This window comes from Crotalus tigris, unplaced genomic scaffold (genome assembly GCF_016545835.1).
Source record: "Crotalus tigris isolate CLP2741 ecotype Arizona unplaced genomic scaffold, ASM1654583v1 scf7180000018101.4720394464:4744507, whole genome shotgun sequence".
Lineage (NCBI taxonomy): Eukaryota > Metazoa > Chordata > Lepidosauria > Squamata > Viperidae > Crotalus > Crotalus tigris.
The window spans coordinates 1,990,672-2,013,002 of NW_024096823.1; the positions used below are offsets into that span (position 1 = coordinate 1,990,672).

The window sequence follows — 22,331 nt, forward strand, 5'->3', positions numbered from 1 at the left end:
TAGTAGATTTAGTCAGGTGATTCTTAATTTGATGTTTTTAGATAGTTAGCTATTTGAAAACTAGGGATGAATAGCTTATCCCTCCTCCCACCTGCTGCCATTTTTCAAATCCTCTTTCCCTTCCAGCACTCAGAAATCTGTTGATACTCAAGGCATCATTTTAAAACTAGAGTCAAATGACTGTGAGGCTTGCCATCCAAATGAGGCAGTTGCATTCTGTACCAACTGCACTTTCTAAGTTCTTTTCAAATTTGCAGATGACACCAAGCTGGCAGGAATAGCCAACACTCCAGAAGATAGGTTTAAGATACAGGAAGATATGGACATACTTGAACACTGGCCTCTATCTAACAAAATGAAATTCAGCAGTGAAAAAAGTAAAGTTCTACATTTAGGCAAGAAAAATCAAATGTACAGGTATAGTATAGGTGGTACCTTGCTCAATAGTAGTAATTGTGAGAGGGATCTCAGAGTCCTAGTGGACAATCACTTAAATATAAGCCAGTAGTGTGCTGCAGCTGCCAAAAAAGGCAACATAGTGCTAGGCTGCATTAACAGAGGAATAGAATCAAGATCAGCTGAAGTGTTAATATCACTTTACAATGCCTTGGTAAGGCCACACTTGGAATACTGCATCCAGTTTTGGTCACCACGATGTAAAAAAGATGTTGAGACTCTAGAAAGAGTACAGAGAAGAGCAACAAAGATGATTAAAGGTCTGGAGGCTAAAACATATAAGGAATGGTTGCTGGAATTGAGTATGTCTAGTTTAATGAAGAGAAGGACGAGGGGGGACATGATAACAGTGTTCCAATATCTCAGGCGCTGCCACAAAGAAGAGGGAGTCAAGCTATTTTCCAAGGCGCCTGAAGGTAGGACAAGAAGCAACGGATGGAAACTAATCAAGGAGAGAAGCAACCTAGAACTAAGGAGAAACTTCCTGACAGTTAGAACAATTAACCAGTGGAGCAACCTGCCTCCAGAAGCGATGAATGCTCCAACACTGGAAGTTTTTAAGAAGAGACTGGACAGCCATTTGTCTGAAATGGTATAGGGTCTCCTGCCTGAGCAGGGGGTTGGACTAAATGACCTCCAAGGTCCCTTCCATCATCATCATTATCATCATCATCATCATCATTATTATTATTATTATTACAGCCCTATTTATATTGTATTGAAATATATGTAAGATATATTTGTAACCAAGTAATGTAAAAATATTCATTCTCTCTCTCTCTCTCTCTCTCTCTCTCTCTTTTTCTCTGTCTCTCTGTCTCTCTCCCTCCCTCCCTCCCTCTCTCCCTCTCTCCCTCTCCCTCTCCCCCTCCCTGTCAGAAGGACATACACACATAAATTCAGTCAGGTTTTCTATATCTTCTATAACCTAAAATTGGAATTTGTACTGTAGGAAATTACAAATCTTTCCAATAGAGAGTTGTGATATTTTGATCAGTAGGGACCTGGCCAGTCAACCAGCTAATATCTGTCAAGAAAATGGGATATTGGCTCCTATTGACCACCTTTTTGCTTTCTGAAGGTTCATCTGTAGTAACTGACATGTGAATAATATGTAGCGCCATGCAATCTTCTTTTAAGGATTTTCTTTTGCTCTTACGGCACTGCTGATAAATATAGTACACCTGATTTATGCTCTACGGGGCGTCCAGGCTCAGCGGTCTCAAATGAAAGAGGGCATATAGTGTAAACTAGGAACAGTGAAAGGGGTGGAGAGAGATGTGGCTTTTCCTTCCTTCCCTCTGTTTTATTCAATCTGTCACCTTCTTCTGCTTGCTCCTTTGCCCAGTATTTTTTTTTTGCTCTGGCTGATCATGAAAGCTATGGAAAGACTTAGATAAAGAGCCCTTTGCTCTCCAAAACCAGTGTGGGCTGCCTTGTGACTCACTACATTATTTCTAGGCTGAAACAGCTCCTATGGGCAGTGGACCCTTTGACATTTGATGTAGAATTCTTGAGCTAAGTTCTCCAAACAAGACTTGATTTTTTTTTAAACACACACACACACACACACACACACACACACACAGAGGCACAGGGGGCCTTTCTGATGACCCACCTGTTGATTGCTTCTTAGAATTAGGTTCTTAAAAATGACCTTAACTCTGTTGAGAGCCTTTTTATTTATTCATTTATTTTAACTTTTCAGCTTGACAGAATGTGAGCTGCTAAAGCAGTTTTTTTCAAGACTGATGCTTAGTCAAAACATGACAAAGCCAATATTTACAAATCAGGTTCCCCCCTTGTTCAATCCATCAGAATAGAGCTGGAAGGAGTCTTGGAAGTCTTCTAGTCCAAGTAGGAGACCCTATACCATTTCAGATAAGTGACAGTTCTTAAAAATCTCCAGTGATGAAGCACCCACAACTTCTGACGGCAAGCTGTTTAACTGGTTAATTGTCCTCACTGTTAGGAAGTTTCTCCTTAATTGCAGGTTGCTTCTTTCCTTGATTAGTTTCCATCCATTGTTTCTTGTTCTGCCCTCTGGTGCCTTGGAAAATAAGTTGATCCCTTTCTTCTTTGTGGCAGCCCCTCAAATACTGGAATACTGGTGTCATGTCCCCCCTAGTCCTTCTTTTCTCTAGACTGGCCATACCCAAATCCTGCAGCCAATCTTCATATGTTTTTGTCTCCAGGTCCTAATCATCTTAGTTGCTCTTCTTTGCACTTTTTCCAAAATCTCAACAACTTTTTTGTAATAGGGTGACCAAAACTGGATGCAGTATTCCAGGTGTGGCTTTACTAAGGCTTTATAAAGCTGTACTAATACTTCAAGTGATTTTGATTCTATACCTCTGTTTATACAACCAGGATTGTATTAGCTTTTTTGGCTGTTGCCACACACTGCTGGCTAATGTTTAAGTGATCATCCACTAGGGCTCCAAGGTCTCTCTCACAGTTATTGTTTTTGACCAGGTTTTGCCTAACCTGTACTTGTACCTTTGGTTTTTCCTGCCTAAGTATAAAACCTTGCTTTTCTCCACATTAAATTTTATGTTGTTGAATAGGGCCTGTTGTTCAAATCTGTCAAGATTTTTTTGGATCCTGAGCTTGTCTTCTGCCAACTTAGTGTCATCTGCAAATTTGATGAGTTCCTCTTTTATTCCCTCATCTAAGTCATTGATGAAGATATTGAAGAGTACTGGGCCTAAGGCAGAACCTTGTGGTACCCCACTGCTTACTTCTCTCCATGTGGATGTAGTACTATTGAGGACAACTTGTTGAGTACGGTTTGGTGGTGATAACTATATATCCCATATTTTTCTAGCTTACCAAGAAGTAGGTTATGGTCTACCTTGTTGAATGCCTTGCTGAAGTCTAAGTATACCATGTCCACAGCATTTTGCTGGTCTACTAATTTAGTCACTTTGTCAAAGAATGAAATAAGATTGGTTTGGTATTATCTGTTTTTAACAAATCCATGCTAGCTTTTAGTTATAATTTTATTTGTTTCTAGATGTTCACTGATCTGGGTTTTTTGTTGTTGTTGTTATCTTTTTCAGTATCTTCCCAGGTATTGATGTTAGACTGATTGGTCTATAGTTTCCTTGGTCTGTTTTTTCCCCCTTTTTTTGAAGATGGGAACCATTTCAGCTCTTTTCTAATCCTCTGGTAGTTCCCGGTGTTCCAGGGTTTAGTACAGGTATGGTACAATTCTGAGATAACATCTGCCAGTTTCCAGCAAAAGAGGGAAGGATGGCATGGTGTATGTGTCTATCTGTTGCTGATGTACTCCCCTGAACCATGCGGCCACATCTTATACTATAGGACATAGCCTTATTTCTGAGCAAAATGTTGGTAGTTATTTTGACTGCAAATACTTATTCTTTGCACCAAAAGACCAGCCCCTTTATTTTTTTGAAACTTGAGAATTTAAAAAAACCCACAAAATAATCTTACATACTTTATCTTTTCTTCAGAAACAATGGTATCAATACAATGTTATGATACATGCCCTACTTTGCTACAATGGATTCAGTCTGCTGTGTGTATCAGAGGTTATTCAAAACTGCATCCAAACTGTAAGCCAGATCCTAGATGATGGTGTGCAGACACATTTAGCAAGTAGTGCAAAACATAGTTTATATTCTTGCAATGTAAATATTCTTCCGATCAGGAGTTATTTTTTGTGTCATGGACCCAAAACCTCCAAACCCTTTCTCAGAAAAATGTATTTAAATGTGTGTAATAAAATACATAGATATTGACTGTGTTGCAAAGGAAACCATTAGCCTCAAATGCTCTTATCAGAATATTAAGAATAACAAATAATAAATCTGCTTCTTTATTAATCTACTAAATCAGTAATAACTCAATACTCTTTTGAAAGGTCTAATAATTTTAGATAGTGAGATATATTGAAGTTAACTTTTAAGGATCATAAATGACTTTGTTGCCTATGTCCATTGTTGAATCATAAACTATATTTCAATTAGAATTTGGGGAAAATATAGTAATTTTTTTCCCCATAGAAGTTCATAGAAACTCTGAAACATATCCACAGACCCCTAAATTGTCTGTGGCCACCTGTTAGGAACCTTTACTTTAAAAGTCGCATTCTGTTTTTTGTCTCACACATTCTACACCATGAATCCTCAACCCATGGACAGTACTGGGCCATGGCATGCCAGCAACCAGGTCACACAAACAAGCAAAGCCCCATCCACAAGATGCAGGCAGCACACAAAACCATGCACCCTCCAGTCAGTGGAAAAACCTCTCTCCACGGAACCGGTCCCTGGTATCCAAAAGGTTGGGGACCTCTGTTCTACACTGCTAGTTCTTCATGCCAAATCACAGTCCAGCAGCTGCATCAGAGGGAGAGGAACCCCACTTGCTTTTTTAGTACAATATCTCGCTACTCATCATTAATAGGTTCCGGGAAGTGTGACGAGTACCAAAACCAATGAGTACTGAACAAATTTTTCCCAAAAGAAATAATGTAGTGAGTCACAAGGCAGCCCACAGCAATTACATTCTAGCTTGTGTACCAAACAAACAATGAGTACCACGACATAATTTTCACATCAAAATGCATTGAGTAACAAATTTGATGAGTTTCAAACCAGTTGAGTGCCAAGGTACCCACGGTATATGTACAATATCATTCCTGACCATTTCTAGTCGAAGAATATATTAAAATAATGCAAGAAGGCATACTTATTTCCTTAAAAAAAAATAAATGCCCATATCCACCTTATTTTCCCCAAGGGCAGAAAGAAACAAGTCACCATGTCTCCAGCATACATCTTGGAAACATCAGAGGCCTTAAGGATATAATTGTACCTTCCAGTTGCAAAGGTTTATCTTTTATTTGAATTCTTTCCATGACCCAACCAGGGATGTTGCAACTCCATTCCTGACATTCATATGGATGTCATGAAATGTATTTTGTCATTGGTGAAAAGAAAGGCAGAAACAGGGCTATAAGTTACCGTATCCTTAAGTATCCATTGTAAAGAATTCCCATCCTTGTGAATGCAGGCATGTTTTCAGCCACATGGTAGCTGCTATACTACAGCTCCTAGAATCACTCACCATTGCCCATGATGACTTTTTGCTGTTGGAAATTGTACTTCAGCAAATCTCGAAGACTATAGGTTCCCAACCTCACTTAACTCTGCCCTTTTATATAAATGTTGTTCTGCTCCACCAAGGAAGAGTATTAAATCTAACTCATTGAAAATGAAAGAGTACATTGACCCAATCTCCTATGTGATGTGCTTTAAGATATTACATTTGGACTGGAATTGCCTGGAATTAATTTTCTTCAATTGGTTCTTGCCGTTACTTTGGGAATTTTCACTCCGGGCCCTAGCCCTACATGAAATAAGAACAAAAAAATAGAAGGAAGATTAACAAAATGGTAGGATGACATCAACAACAGTAACATAAAATTGGAAAGAGGAGACAAGATCAGGTCAGATATTCATGGAGAAGTAATTTAATAAATAAAAGTAATCTATTCCTTTCACAGAGAAATAATTGTTCCATAGCTTCTTCTTTTTTTATGCTTGCACAGACCTAGCCTGTATCTCCACTCATCATATTATATTTGATTGAAGCAGTAACTAGGACACCACAGGATGCTTCAGTAATTTACTGCTAGTAATTTACTGTCCAAATCTACAGAATACAAATCATGTTCCTGGGGAATACTGCACAGTCTGAAAGTTCTGGTAGTAATGAAACATAGTATGTCGCATTGCAATAAAATCACTCCATTCTGCACAATAATTTAACTGGACTAGAGAATTAAATCCTGACTTCAAAGACAGTGTCCGGTTTGAGTTTTTCCATAGCCCCTCCCCCCCCCAAAATAATCCACATTATTTTGCTTGCCAAAACCATCAAATATTTAGCGCTCACCTGTAGCTTCTCACCCAGAGCAGTAATTTTCAGTAGCTGAGGCTACCAAATAAGCAGGCTAAAAGTCCTGAGAAGAGAGGATTCACGGTCAGAAAAAAATGAGTCCCAAGGTCTTACTTCACTTCAGAATGAAGAAAGTTTTGCTGTGTCATGGAAAAGGAACACTTCCTGCAAATAAAATAAAAAGTAGCATCATAGTGAAAGAGATTTTTGTCCCTCTCTTTTTGACATACTAGATTTATCTAATCATCTTGTGAAGATTTTCTTTAATGCAAAGGTTCTCACCCATTTTCAGTTAGATTCACTTTTTATCTTCTAATAACAGCACTCTAGATATGTGTCACTTCATCTCCTAGAAATCCTAAAAACTCACAGATCCTGGCAATAAAAAAAGGGCTCCCTCTAATATTCATGAGAGAGCCAGTTTGATGTAGTGGTGAAGGCATTAGGCCACAAACCAGGAGACTGGGAATTCTAGTCCCATCTTAGACGTGAAGCCAGCTGAGTGACTTTGGGCCAGTCTCTCTCAACCCTAGGAAGCAGGTAAGGGCAAACCACTTCTGAAAAACCTCTGCCACAAAAGCTCCAGGAATTTGTCCAGGTAGCCTCTGAGAATCAGATAAGATTGAATGGAAGGGAAAAAAATATGAGCAGAAGAAAGCTGCACAGGTGTGATTGGCTGTCACTGTCACCCTCTTATTCTAGCTGGTAATAGAAATCTCAAAGATACCACAGATGTCACTCACCTTGCTTGCATGTCCTCCACAGCATCTTTTATGAAAGATTTGAACGACTATGCTTTAGAGGTTCGAGATGCATCTACACATAGTCCACGGGTTAACGAGTACAATGGAGCCCTCAATTTCTGTTGCTAAGCGAGACAGTTATTAAGTGAGTTTTGCCCCTTTTTACAAATTTTCTTGCCACAAAAGGTGATCACATGACCCCGGAAGAATGCAATCACCATAAATATGAATCAATTGCTAAGCGTTTAAATTTTGATCACGTGACCAGGGGGATGCTGCAACAGTTGTCAATGTGAAAAACAGTCATAAGCAGTGGTAGGATTCAAATATGTGAACAACCGTTTCTCTGTGTGGATGCCGGTTCCGGAAGTCCGAGCAATTCCTCTCTACAAATTGAAACCTCAATATATATACAATAAAAACTATTTCTACTTATCTGAACTATTAAAATTCCAACCCATCCTTCCCCACCCCCCTCCCCCCTGACTTCCCAGAGCTAAGTACAGAATTATACAAATATACTAAACATAATCTAATTAAGTTTACTAATTATACAAAAAGCAAAATCATACTAACCCTTAACTCTCTTCAAACTTTAACATCATAAGTTTAAACAAATTCATTACTTATAAAATAAATGAAACTTTGTAGTTCCATACTTCTTCTGAACATATTCTATCCATCTTCTCCATACATTGAAATATCTCTCTTGTGAATGGTCCTTTAAATAAGCAGAAATTTTGGCCATTTCTGCTAGATTAGAAACCTTAAATACCCATTCTTCTAAAGAAGGCAGAGTATCCTTCTTCCAATATTGACCCATCAATAACCTTGCTGCTGTTATTAAATTCAACATTAAAATAGTTTCTTTAACATCAAAATCCACAAAAATACCCAAAAGAAATAACTGGGGAGTAAACTTAATCTTCCTTGGCTTCCCTGATTATACTTATCTTTTTTCTGACCAGGTTAGCACATTTCCAAGAAAAACCTTTGCCAGTATCTACCATCTTAATTTTTGAGAACGCCAAAGGTAAGAGACATGATATCTAGGTTAGAGGAAGCTAGATAATCACAAGAATGCAGCAAGGGATGACAGTATTTTATTTGCTTTTATTGCTACCTAATAATCACCTAGATTTTTGCAGTTCAGAGATGCTGTTCCTAATTCTTCTCCTTTAATTTTTTTAAAATTAAAATAATAAGATTAGATGAGGTTGTGAGATTGGTGCCAGTTGAGACATTATTGAACAGATTGATGCCAGCAAGCACTACATACAGTAGTTTACCTTTGGTTATAAACTATGTCTCTTGCAGAATGTGCTACAAGGGCGATTTTAAGAATAGAAAATATAAAACAAAATAGTGAGAAAATAATAATTTCAATGTCCTGCCATGCAAGCAAATAGACCTAGATAGTTACATTTGCAATCTACCTCATGTTGTTTTTACTGGCAGTTAGTAAAGGTGAAAGTAGCATGATCAGCAACCTTGCTGGCCTCCATTTCTTAAGAAGAGCTAAAAGCACTGCATTAACTTTAGCAAATTGGGGGGAAACCAGCTTGACGAGCCTTTGCTCTGATTCTCCTTAAAACTTGACGGCTGAAAGACTACATGAATGGTGTACAACAGAAGTTGCTTTAGTCTCTCAGCCCCAGAGAGTCCATTATGGTTTCTAGTCTTAGGTGTCTTTCTTGTATAACATTTAGGAAAAAAGAGAGAACTTTCCTTACAGGAACAGAAATTATCTTAAAAGGGAACCAGCCTTTCCGACAGACAGATGGTTTAATTTATAGACTGCAATAAAAGGTGAAATCATATGTCAGAGAAACCTTTTCCATGGCAGAGCAGCAAGCACTACATTTCACCAAGAGGTCTCAAACTGGTGTGGCAAGTGACAAAATGTGTTTCACAGCCCTCCAATACCAACTCTACCCTTTACATACTTGTGCAGGATATTCTCTGAGCCTGGGAATCAAATAGATGTTTGCAGAACATTGTAGAATAAGAAGAGATACATATTCTGATTGTATCTCATAACTTTAAATCAAGAGCTAATTAGGAAATTTCAAAATCTCCAGAATGGATCCAAACTAACATAGTCACTGATTTTAAAGAAAGGGTGGGGGGTAAAACACACACCCAGTCTTCAAAATTATATTGAAACTCCTAAGATTAATCAAGAAATCAAGGGTCTCATAGTCTCATCAGTCGAGCTTCTGGCCAACGAAAAGAGGATCATGTTTGAAAACAACCCACCTGAGGATCAAACTACACAGTCTATTAAACTTGGATTGTTTTAAAGTCCTGTTTCACGTTCTTCATTTCCTTTGAAAAAGCAGCTGTGTGGGCCTTGATTGTGCTAAGGATTGTAGCATTGGAGAGAAGAAAGTTGAATTCTTTTTTCCCTGTGTCATCTTCTGCAGAAATATTGCTCATATACAATGCTGCTGCAGAACCTTAAAAATGCTGGAGAGCAGTGGTTCTCACCGATTTTCTTCACCGTGAACCCCTTTTAAATACCTTTTGGCCACGGACCATGGCTGTGGACCCCCCCAAAACGTAACTCAAGATTTAAATCATAACATTTCTTCAGGCCTTCGTGGACCTCCTGTGACATATCATAGCCTCCTAGGAGTCCGTGCACCATAGGTTGAGACCTATTGCTGTAAAGAAAAAATGTTCCTTTTGGGGACAGATAGAAACTTCAGGGATCCTGAAATCATTCCTCTATTTTTAGGCAATTGACTGGAGAAACCAAACATCTTCCTTTGTCTACCTAAAAAGCGCTTTTTAAGTATGCTTTTTAATGAATGTGCTTTGTGTAATACATTCTCCTACGTTTAAGGGTGATCCTATCTACGGGACTCAGTGATGATTGGGGTCAGGTCTTCTCTAGAGCAGGGTGGAATAAAACTTCAGTATTTTACTCATGGGATAGTTTGGAAGAAACATCCTCCCGCTGTTTTTTAAACCCTTGCACTCCAGCAAATGCTGTTCTGAAAAATGGGGAAATCTTTTGCAACATGAAGAAGAAATTAGCCAATGTGTCCCAGTCCTCCATCCATCCATCCATCCATCCACCCACCTTTTACTCTACTCGATTGCAAGACTTTTATGAATTATGAAGAGCAGAAGCTGTTGCCTAATGGAAGGAAACACAGGAGCCAAGTGTGATACTGTAATGTTTTACTGAATCAAAGTACATACAGTGAACACTGGACTTTTTTTGGAGACTCTGTTTTTTATTCCACATCCTTTCTCTAGATCAGTGGTTCTCAACCTTTTTAATGCCGCGACCCCCAACCGGTCGTACGTTGAGGACTACTCAACTGGTGCAGCACCGTTTGCAGAATGGGACTTTTGGCGGGCTCAGCAGGGCAGAGACAGCCTAGACAATTCCTATTGGCTTTTGAAAGCCAATAAAATTAGACTCTATTCAAGAGAGGCTATTCTATTGGCTTTCAAAAGCCAATAGAATAAAAGGGAGTAGCACAGTTAAGGAAAAGGGGGGGAAATGGCGGACTGCATTGTTTGGCGACCCCCGTGAAATGGTCGTTCGACCCCAAATGGGGTCCCGACCCACAGGTTGAGAACCACTGCTCTAGATTGATGTATGGTGTGGCCTCTCGTCTAATGATTTCACATGGCTTCCTCTGGGTCTTCAAATTTCTCCTCTAAAGCTTACATGGTTTATAATCATCCACTCAGCAAACGTTTCAGTTTATGTAACCTCATAATTATTTCATTTTGTTTCACAGCATGAAGGAATTGTAACTAATATATTTTATTATCTTTTTTCCCTCTTTAAGATGCAGATGACCTTACCCAATAAAAACTGTTTCAGTTGATTTATTTTATTGGCATCTTTATTTTTTCCTACCTCGTTATGAAAGAGTAGGAACTCACAGCACGATTAAAGGGATGGTACTTTAGAATTCTAGTTCAGCTTTCCAATTTGTTTCAATATTGTTTTCTTCTGCTGCTTTGCATTCTATCTTTCCTCCACTCATTTTCCGAAAGATTTAGTTTATACATGCAAGATCAGGCAAAAATCGTAAGCATTGCATAAACCTTGGTAATTAAATTTCAAAATCATGTGTTTTGGACAGCAAGTATACTGTATGGGCTCATTGTTCTGCTAGGACAAATAGTCAAGAATGGACAATAGCAGAAAGTTCAACTCAGTAGTTTAAATCAGTTCATTTTTTATCCATGTAATATTCATAACTTCATTTTTCTGCTCTATTCTAAAGTTGAGGTTTTGGCCAGTTAGTTTTTATCATACAAATTACAATCTTATTCATCTTATTTCACTATTTTGTCAGCTTACGAGTATTTGACAAGTATTTGTCGTTGTTACTCAGTCACTAAGTTGTGTCTGACTCTTTGCAACCCTATGGACTATAGCATGCCAGGCTCCCTGTCCTCTCCTGTCTCTGAGAGTTTGCCCAAATTCATGTTCATTGCATCAATGAGACTATCTAATCATCTCATTCTCTGCCATCTCCTTCTCCTTTTGCCTTCAATCTTTCCCAACATCAAGGGCTTTTCCAATGAATCCTCTCCTCTCATTAGATGGCCAAAGTATTTGGGCTTCAATTCCAGTATCTGTTTGTCCAAAGAACAGTCAGGGTTGATTTCATTTAGGATCAGCCAATATAGAACACATTATATTCTGTAGTGTCACAGGATTTCACAAACCTTAAGTGCCCATACTACTAGTCTTATCCCATGTTTAGTGGAATGACCTAGGCAAGCGATAAAATTCAGTTTTCAGAATGTGAATCTTGGAACTGCCAAATAGAATTACAAAGCAGAGCCATACATGGGAGTAATAAGAATATATTATATATTGCTTTGTTGTACCTTTTTCTGCCTGGAAAATAATCATAGAAAGCTGGATGGTTTGGAAAAACTATGAAAAACCACTAGCTATCACAGGGGTCATATTTTCTAAGGCAACTATTAACCTTGCATCTCCTGGAACCGATGTGTCTGCCATGTTTCCATATATATTCAGGTATATTGCCCAAATGGAAATGCTAACTTGAAACTTAAGTATCTACCATGATCTCCATATCTCCCTGCACCGTGCTGAACAGGGAGAATCTGCCTATCACAGACAAAAGGCTATATTTGAATAGCAATCAAGAACTTTTGCTTTAGGAATGTTCTTAATCCATAGAAAATTTTACCTGCATTCAAGAAAAAAAAACCCTATGCATGGAAAATCCTCCATTCAAGACAAGGAACCCAGAGATGCTGGAAGTTGGACAATGAGCAGAAGGCTATTAGGGGTAGAAGCCTTTTCCCATTGTTTTTCCCCTCTTCTGTTGTCACTTTTCTTATTTGCTTTATGGTAAACCATAAAGACAAGTGTTGCAGGAATTGGGTATGGCTAGTCTGGTGAAAAGAAGGATCAGGAATGACATGATAGCAGTATTCCTACATCTAAGGGGCTGTTACAAAGAAGAGGGGGTCAACCTCTTCTCCAAAACACCTGAAGGTAGGACAAGGACTAACCAAGGAGGAGAAGTAATCTAGAACTAAGGAGAAATTTAGACAGTTAGAACAATTAACCAGTGTAACGGCTTGCCTTCAAAAGTTGTGGTTGTTCTCAAGAGGTAAATCTCTATTCTATTAAATGTGTGTGCTGTGATATATCAGTGGGTCTGAACTGATGGTGACTGAACAGGAAATAGATTTGACATTTTGTCTAATAGCTTAGTAGTGGCATTGGCCTAGTATGTGGCAGCTGTGAAAAAGGTAAATTTGGTGTTGAGAATTATTTTACAAAGAATTCTTTAAAAAGAATTGCAAATAGAAGTTTTGTTCCACCCCATGGTGCAATCATGCAGTAAAATCTATATAGATTTTCTCATCTTTATGATTATTCATCATTCATTTGTTCCCATTACTTTTTTTTTAACCTCAGTTTTGCTTTCCTGTCTCTAAACAATTCATTTCACTAGGACAGAAAAGCATGTTTGCATCAAAGGTCATGTTCATTATATTCTGCAAAAATAAATGGAGTACGTGTATAATCCTCTCCATTATTAATAATATTATTTATTGCTATGTTATTTTCCAAATGCTGACCGAAAGTTGTCATAATGATTAACATTTTCATCCTTGTAGATCCACTTCACTTGATTACTAAGACCATAATCAGGCTTTTCTTTTTTTAGTTTATCCCATTTGCATGGTATGCTTGCAGCTCATTCAAGTGCCTACAGCAAGACATAATTCCTTGTAACAATTACTCTTTGTTTGCGCTTATAAGCCATATATGTAGATAAATCATCACCTTGACAACCATAGAGTCCCTGCCTCATTGTTCTTAATTCAGAATGAACAATGAAGCAAGGACTATTACTAATACAAAGTGTAAGAAGAGGTGTTGCATTGACCTCAAGGTGAGCATTGAGGTTGGACACAAGAGTGTGTTGTTGGAAAAGCTTGAGATGTGGGAGGCAAACCATGTGTCAGAATTGTTCTTTCTCTCCTCCTGCCAAATTTTTCCTCAGATTATTTTCTCCTAAAAAGTCCACACTTCTTTGCAGAGGTTGCTCCTTTGAGCCTCTGGGGTTCTTTTTTTTTTCCTCTGCCTGAGTTCTCTTTCAGGTTTTGAGCTCCTGAACAGCCATCCAACTTTCAAGCCATTAGAGTTTTTTCCGAAGAGTCACTCTTATTACCTGACAGCCAAAGCAGAAATAACTCTTGCTTTCCCTTATTAATGATTTGTTTATGTGCCCCAAGTTCCTAGCATTATGTCTTCCCTCTCTCTTGCAGCATCAGGATTTCTGGCAAAAGAAGTAAAAGGTTGTAGATAAAAAATGAACAAACCCTCTCATTATGTCGGGAAAAACGTAATGTAATAAATGTAATCTATGCCAAAGTCCAAATTCAGTCCACAATGTTGGAAGAAGGAATATATTCTTTCATTCATTCATTCATTCATTCATATATTTGTTCATTCATTCATTCATGCAAGCATACATTCATTCATTCATTCGTACAGGTAGTTGCCGACTTGCAACAGTTTATTTAATGACCATTCAAAATTACAACAGCACTGAAAAAGTGAGTTATGACCATGTTTCATACTTATGACCATTGCAACATCCCCATGGTCACATGATCAAAATTCAGACATTTGACAACTGACTCATATTTATGACAGCTGCAGTGTCCCTGGGTCAAGTGATTACTTTTGGCCTCCTTCTGACAAGCAAAGTCAAAAGGGAAGCCAGATTCATTTAATAACTGTGTCACTATCTTAACAACTACAGTGTTTCACTTAACAACTATGGCAAGGAAGGTTGTAAAATGGGATAAAATTCACTTAATAAAGGTCTCACTTAGCAACAGAAATTTTGGGCACAACTGTGATCAGAAGTCAAGGGCTACCTATACATAACGCTAAGTGGCTAACAATGATTGAAAACAAAACGAGACGTTACAAATCAGTTATTCTGATTATAGATTGATGACACTGTCACTTTTTTTCTTTTCTGTTCAGACATGTCTGATTCTTGCAAACTACAGTATCTTGACAAGCCCCTGCAGTCTGCAGTTGCCTTCTCCCCAAAACTAAGAGAAAGGGACTGGGCCAAGGTCACCTAGCTTCCTTTGTGCTTATGGTAAGACTAGAACAGCCTACACCACACTATATCACTTTTTAATACTATTACAAATGAGAACATCCTATAATCTTTTCCCTTTGGCCAAGCCTTTCAAGGGTCCTTATGCTAGCATTATTCCAATCAGTGGCACAATCGTTCAAGTTAAATTCCTATCCTTTTGGTTTATGAACATGGACACCAGTAACCTAACCACCAGTGACATGGAAGGAAGACAGGAACGGGAGAAGGAAGAGCTACTAACACTGTTGTTGCTCCCGGTGCGTACTACTTATAACTTACTATTGCTACAATAACTTGCTATTACCTCTTATAACATACTTACTATAAAGGTCCTTCATCACAATGGCAAGTGCAAAGAAGCATCTCTTTATTTATTTATTTATTTATGAGACTTATATACCTCTTTAAGTGCAAGCACTCTCTAAGCGGTGTACACCAGTAAGCAATGTATATATATATATATTTACATTGCCCCCAACAATCTGGGTCCTCATTTTACCTACCTCGAAAGGATGGAAGGCTGGCCCTCCTCCTTTCCTGCTGTTTTCCATTGTCACAGGGAAGACACCTAGTATCCTCCAGAGCTTAGAAAAGTCTTGTCCCCTCACACACATCAAGGTTAAACCTCATTTTATTCTCAGCTGATCAGCTTTGAAAGCTTCTGCTATAGTCTGAGGAACAGATTTGACTCTTTTCCTAGTTGTATAAATGTTTCTCTTCTGAATCCTGTGTGAGAATATCATAAGAATGAATTTATAACATTTTTAAAGAAATTGAATAAGAGATAAAGTGAAAATAAAATCAAACTTGAAACAGAAGACCATAAACGTTAATCAGGAGTATGGAGAAGAAATATTACAATGTTTCAGTAAACCTTCAGTTCCATTCAGTCACCCCAACCCCATCCCAAAGCAAGAGATTACAGGGTCATAAAAAGGAAGAGAGAGGGAGAGAGAGGGAGAGAGAGAGAGAGAGAGAATCTGGATAAATACACCCTTCTACACACACACACACACACACACAGAGAGAGAGAGAGAGAGAGAGAGAGAGAGAGAGAGAGAGAGAGAGAGAGAGAGAGAGAGAGTAGAGAGTGAGAGAGTCTGGGTAAATCGTTTAGTGCTAGCCTAAACAATATAAGGCATCAACAATGTATAACTCCCACTATTACCATGCAGCTCGTATTAATGACTTGTTTTGATTTGGTCAAGACACTAAAGTTAAAACCAAAGCAAAAAATTCTTGTGCATTCAATCTGCTGTTCTCGTGCTCAAAACAGAGTAACAGGATGAATTTGGAAAATTTACTTTGTTTAATAAAGAATACTGTCTGTAGAAGTATTTGCAAGTACAGTAGAATCTGAGAATGGCAAGAAAACTAAAAGGTTAGGATGGGTTTGCTATAAATTTTTAGCAAAGTTAGACAATAGAGGTACCTGGTTTGTAGGCTTAGGATTTATCGTGGAGTAAATGCTCTTTTTAGTGTAATTGTAAATATATCAATTTTATTACTTTTGTGTGATTTTAACTGTTGTTAGCTTGTACTTTTTCATTTTGATTGTGATTGGACAGTGCCTTGGGGGAGCATTATAAATAATCTTTTTGTCTGTTAGTTTGAATATTTATAGCAATAAGAAAATGAAATACATATTGGGTGGTAAATACATCTTAGTGAGCATTATGCCTCCTCTCTTAATGTAGGAATAGCTATCACCAGTCTGAACATTTGCAGTCACATGGGATCTATTGCTACAATATTTGAAGCTGAAAAGTAAAAACGAAGCACTCCAGTATTTTTTTTTATCAGTACTTCATATGTTTAACATTAACATTCTAGTTCTCCAGGCGTATCCACAGGACACTGATTAAAAAAAAGTCAAGATGCTGACTGCAATGGTGTGATCAAAGTTTCACATGCTTTTTTATGTGTACTGGATAGCTTTGGTTGCTATTGTGACATTTTTATCACACTCTGCAGATACCCTGGCCTCCTTACTCATTCAGCAAGAAACATTTTGGATGTGTGTGTGTGTGTTCCTCACTTACTATGCAATTGGTCTTCGAAATCTCCAAGGCCAGATTAAGAAGAGTGGAAGATTTAACTTGTTATCATTAGTGGTTCACAAACCTCCAGCTAAGGACCCCAACAGAGTGCAAAATAAAAGGCCCATCATTTTGAGATGAATCTCTGCAGAAATTATGCATCCTTACAAATATGAAATGTCTCTAGATGATGAAACAGTTATCTGTTTCATCTGGCATCTTAGTCAGATAGGACATGAAGACCGAGAGCCCTCTCTTATCGCTTCTTCCCAACAATTGAGACTCAGAAACTTGAGTCAAAGTATTTTGTTTATTTTTGCACCCTGTGGTCACTGATGTTTACCAAGGTAACCCTGTAATAGCTCTCCCCCCAGTCAGGTTGTCATAAAGCCCTGATCATATTTTGAAACAAGAGTTCCTATAACAGCAGCTTGGTCTCTGATTAGTTTTCATCTAGACCAGGGGTATCAAACGGCCAGCCCGCGGGCCACATGCGTCATGAGGAAACCACGCCCACACCATTGCTGGCAATGGCAAAAAAGCTCTGATATGTCGCACGATATCACATGATGTGGCAAGTTTGACATGTCTGATCTAGTCTGATGTAATTTGTAGTTTATCATTTCCGTATGTTGCTACTATTTGCAATGTTTGTTACACATTTTAAGATGTTTTCATCTTCGATGGATTAGAAATATTTTAATTAATCAAATACAGGCTTTTTCATTACCTGACCTCAATACCCATAATCTCCCAAATTAAACTGAAATCTATAATGGTGGTAATTTATGCAGTTGCAAACTTCAAGACAGTTTATGAGTCTTGGTTAAAAAAATCTCGTGAAAATTCTAAAATCTCATGACATCTTGCATAAGAGTACCAGAATATCTGAATGAAGGCCAACTTTGTAGGCATGATCTCAAAAAATCTGAAAGTAATAATGTTGAAAATTCATGAGATTTGCCAATTTGTGTGCTTTGGGCAATTTTGTTTTATTTGGGGATCAGGCCATCATACAAAATTGCACAATTGAAAGAAATTGAAACACACTCTTACGCTGCTTTTTGCATAAAATTACCCATTATTTTAAGCTCTATACATTTTGTGATTTGAATAAAAAGAATTACTGCAACCTCTCTGAGCTGTGGTATTCAACTTAAAACAAATATACTCTGCTTGCAATAAAATTATCCAAAAGTTGCAATGTGTTGAAAAGAGAATTCTCTTTCCATTATCCCTACATAAATTTCCCAACCCATCTATGCCTTTTTAACAATAGTGTATTTATATAGAAATACATTACATTATGTTAAATGTACAGAGGAAGAAAATTAAAGCTAGGACTATTTTGACAGGATAAAAAACAATGACAAAGAGAACAGGAATTGGTTTGTGCTTTTAAGAAAAGGCAAATAAAAGGAACAAAGTACCATGTGTCCTGATTTTTATAATGAATGTTTTATCAGCCAGTTACTCAAATTCCAACATTCAGTGTGAACATTTATATTCTAACTATCACCTCTTAAATGGTAGAATTATAAACTCGAAAAGCATGCCGATTAATTACGTCTGTGAGCATACATTGTGTGCCAAGCAATATTGAACAAAGCATAATAAAGAAGAAAGAAATGGGTTTGTTTGTTTTTTTAAAAAAGGAAATTGAAGGCATGAGAGAAAAGAACATCCTTTTCTAATTCTCTGAAATTTTCATCATAAAAAGTCAATCATGCTTTTTCAATCACATCTTTTCTAACTAAATACATTAATAAATTACCACATGAATTATCTATTTAAGGCAACAGGCTTTTTTTTCTAAGCAAATGTTCTCTAGTCACCCTTCTTGTACATTCTTGGGTCTCAGAATGGCCCAGTCACTTTTTTGTGGCCCTCTTTTGTCTCATTCCCACTCCTCCATTGGCATATTTCAACAAAATATACTCCCCTCCCAAAAATAAAGATTCCTAATGATTCCTAAAATTCTTAATTGGTTTTCCTAAAATTCATCTCTGCTTCTTTGATTATCATTATCCACAAGAGCATAACATGCAAATATTGCCATTCCATGAATTCCTATTTTGTTACATACCCATCACCATCAGATGACACCAGTTCCTACTTTCTGACACATATTTTAGCCAGTCAGTTCACTGTTAAATCAACATCTTCTCTTCCCATCATGAATTTACTAACTCCATTCCATAAGACCAGACAATGTTTATTTAGATCTTTTACCTCCTTCCCCTGTCACTTAGTTTCACAATTTTTTTCACAATTTTTTTTTGTTCTATTTCATTCATAAATGCACGCTCTTTCCCATCTACTCCTCTAATGTTACAAATCACAATATTCTGTGTGGCCTACAGTATTATCAAGAGATGGCCTCATAACTATTAACTTCTTCCACACAACATGGTTTTTGGTAAAGTGGTGGATTTCACATAATGTTTTTCAGAAAGATAATATACTGGATAATTAGTCTTAGTTGTAGCCATGCAATGTGATATGTTCTTTACTGACATAAGGACAATATTGGTCAATATAGGCACAGATTGGCCCTTAAGACACAATTGAACAATCAAAGTTAATTTTACCTCAAATATGTTAAGTTCTGTGCAAGCTAGAGTGTCTCTCACCAATGGAAATACATATAAAGAATATTTCATTTCATATGATCTTAATAATATGATTTTAATCCATGGCCTTTAATTCTTTTTTTGCCAGGAGTTATGGCAATTCCTTCCCAAAGGTATTTTGATTTCCATTATACTCTAAGGCAGGGGTGTCAAACTGTCAGACACGGGCCAGATGCGTCATGCTGAAACTGCGCCTACCTTATTGCTGGCAATGGAAAAAAAATCATGATAGGTCGTGACACGTCAGATGACCTTGTGATTTTGACACCCCTGCTCTAAGGCAGTGGCCCCCAATCTTTTGGGCACCAGGGACCGGTTCCGTGGGGAGTAGTTTTTCCCCGGATCAGAGGGGGTGTGGTTTCACATGCTGCCTTCATGCCTTGGATGGGGCTTTGCTTGTTTATGGCATGCTGTGTACCAGTGCCGGTCCATGGACCGAGAATTGGGGACCCTTGCTCTAAGGCTAAGAGGACATTTGTCCCTGAATCATTTTTCATCTTCATTTCAATGAAACAATGATGCATTTTTGTACCACATCTCTGTGTTATCTGTATTAATTCATTTATCTACTACTTGAAAACTCATGTCTACATGATCCTAAATTAGCAGACAAACACCTCTCCTGCTTCTTACATGTGAACGATGCTGTAATTGTTTCCTTGATTCAAGCTAGCCTTAGGAGGTCTTTGGACTATTGTGCTATATGACCATCATGACTAACAACGGAAATTCCATACTCCATTATGGTAGTAAGTCAAGATATATTTGCACAGTAGGTAGAGAAGCAATAGAACATGTTAGTTGCTTTAATAAATGTAGTTTTTTTAAGCCTCTAGATAGCCAACAGAACACATTAATTATACCACTATAGCAGCACAGACAAATATGGCAATCATTTTAAGATTTTTTTTTAGGAGCTAAGGTAGACATCTTATCTCTGTAGCCATTACATTGCATTATTTGTTGCAGACTCGGTAGCCTGGCTTCTTTATGGCATCCAATAGCATTCTGCAATTAAATTCCAACTCTGTGAAAGAATTGTACTTTTTGAGAGCCGTGTTCTGTGTACCTGGAAGTGTTTCCAATTCTGTGCTTATGCTAGGATGATTAGCATGGAAATAAGAGCCTGGCAATTAAATATACCTTACTGGGTTAGAATCAATTATCTCACACTGGGCTTCTTCTCGTCCTGATATGCAATAATTATAAATCTGAAGAGTATGTAACAATAACAAAAAAACTGCTTCACTTTCTTCTAAATATGGATTACAATAAAACCATGGAGCTTATTAAACAAAGACTACAAAACATTGAATTTCAGCATAATTTAGCAACAGCTCCTAGGTTATATATCATCTCTTCAGTGAATTTGGAAGTTTATTTTATTTTTTTACTGAATAAAGTCTATCATCGAGACCTTTGCAAAAATACAGACTTCCAAGTTCCAAAACTTGGAAATCCCCAAACATCAAGTAGAAGGCAATTTTAAAATCAAGTTGATCCCCCCCAAAAATTACAGATAGTTCTTGACTTAACAACCTGTTATTTAGTAACCTTTAGAAGTTACAGCGGCACTTTAAAAAGTGACTTATGACCATTTTTCACATTTATGACTTCTGTAGCATCCCCAGGGTCACATGATCAAAATTGGGATGCATGGCAACTCAGGCATATTTATGATGGCTGCAGTGTCCCGGGGTCATGTGATCATCTTTTGCGACCTTCTGACAAACATAGTCAATGGGGAAGACAGATTTACTTTTACAATGCTGTTACTAACTTAACCACTACAGTGATTCAGTTTAACAACTGTGGCAATAAATGTCATAAAATGGGGCAAAACTCAGTTTAACAACTGTCTCACTTAGCAACAGAAATTTTGAGCTCAGTTATAATCATTAGAAGACTACCTATATGTTATTAAAATAAGTCACAGTAAAACCCCATCAAAATGACTGGATGAGGTAGTAGGGGGCCAAGTAATGAAAAATGCATGAAAATCAGTATGCAACTTAGTCAATGTTCCGCAAAACCACACACAAATGTCTTTTTTGAACTTTGAGATCTGGTAACCATAATCTAACACAGCAGATTATCTATTCGCGAATATTATATGTTTTGTCTTGACTGTGTCATTTATTGGCCTGGTCAAATCCATTAAGGTGCACAAATTCTGGTTTAATGCATCAGCCATATTGGGTGGAAAGAAGAGATAATGCTGAAGAACAGCCACATCTTGTGTCATGTCATGTCATATCACATCAGGTCATGTGGACAACACGTCACTTGTTAACTTCTTTCAGGACTTTAAATTGGATGTTTAAAAGCACAGGGGTAAAACAGAGCCCTGGAGAAGTCTATAGCTTAATTAATATGGAGCAGAGCAAAAATCCCCCAGCATCACTCTTTCAAATGAATCATGCAAGGGAGAAGAGAACTATTTTAAGACAGTGCTTGTATATCTCAGGTCAAGAGGCCTGAGGCTATCTTAGTTGATGTCGTTGAAAGTCATTGGGAGAATCTCACAGATTCCCAAGAGAATCATCAGGATTGCCCTTTTCCTAAAGTGAGGCATTCTACAGGACAACTGAGACAGACTTCTTTCAAAATGACACCTGACATAGATAAAAAAAATAAACTGCATTTCCTACTTAAAGCAGACCAGGAATCACTTGTTGAAGCCCTCACTGGAGAACAGATTGTTAGGAACTGGCCTATAGCTACTGCTGTGCCAAGTCTGCTACAAATCATATTGTGAAATATGCAGATGACACGTCAGTGGTGGGTGTCATCTGGGATAATAACGAAGATTCTTATAGGGAGGTGAAAGCTTTGGTAGATTGGTGCAATAAAAATAATCTGGCTTTGAATTTTAATGAA

General features: G+C 37.7%; 1 protein-coding gene across 6 annotated transcripts in view; it reads left to right on the forward strand.

The window, feature by feature from the left end:
- LINGO2 (leucine rich repeat and Ig domain containing 2) overlaps positions 1-22,331 on the forward strand; it is a 684,882-nt gene that overhangs the window by 586,624 nt on the left and 75,927 nt on the right. The window contains exon 6 of one of the 6 annotated variants that reach the window (XM_039347804.1): positions 8,099-8,163. The exons of the other annotated variants lie outside the window; for them this stretch is intronic. The gene's annotated coding sequence lies outside the window, so the exon portion shown is untranslated. The remainder of the gene's footprint in view (positions 1-8,098; positions 8,164-22,331) is intronic. 6 annotated transcript variants of the gene reach the window in all.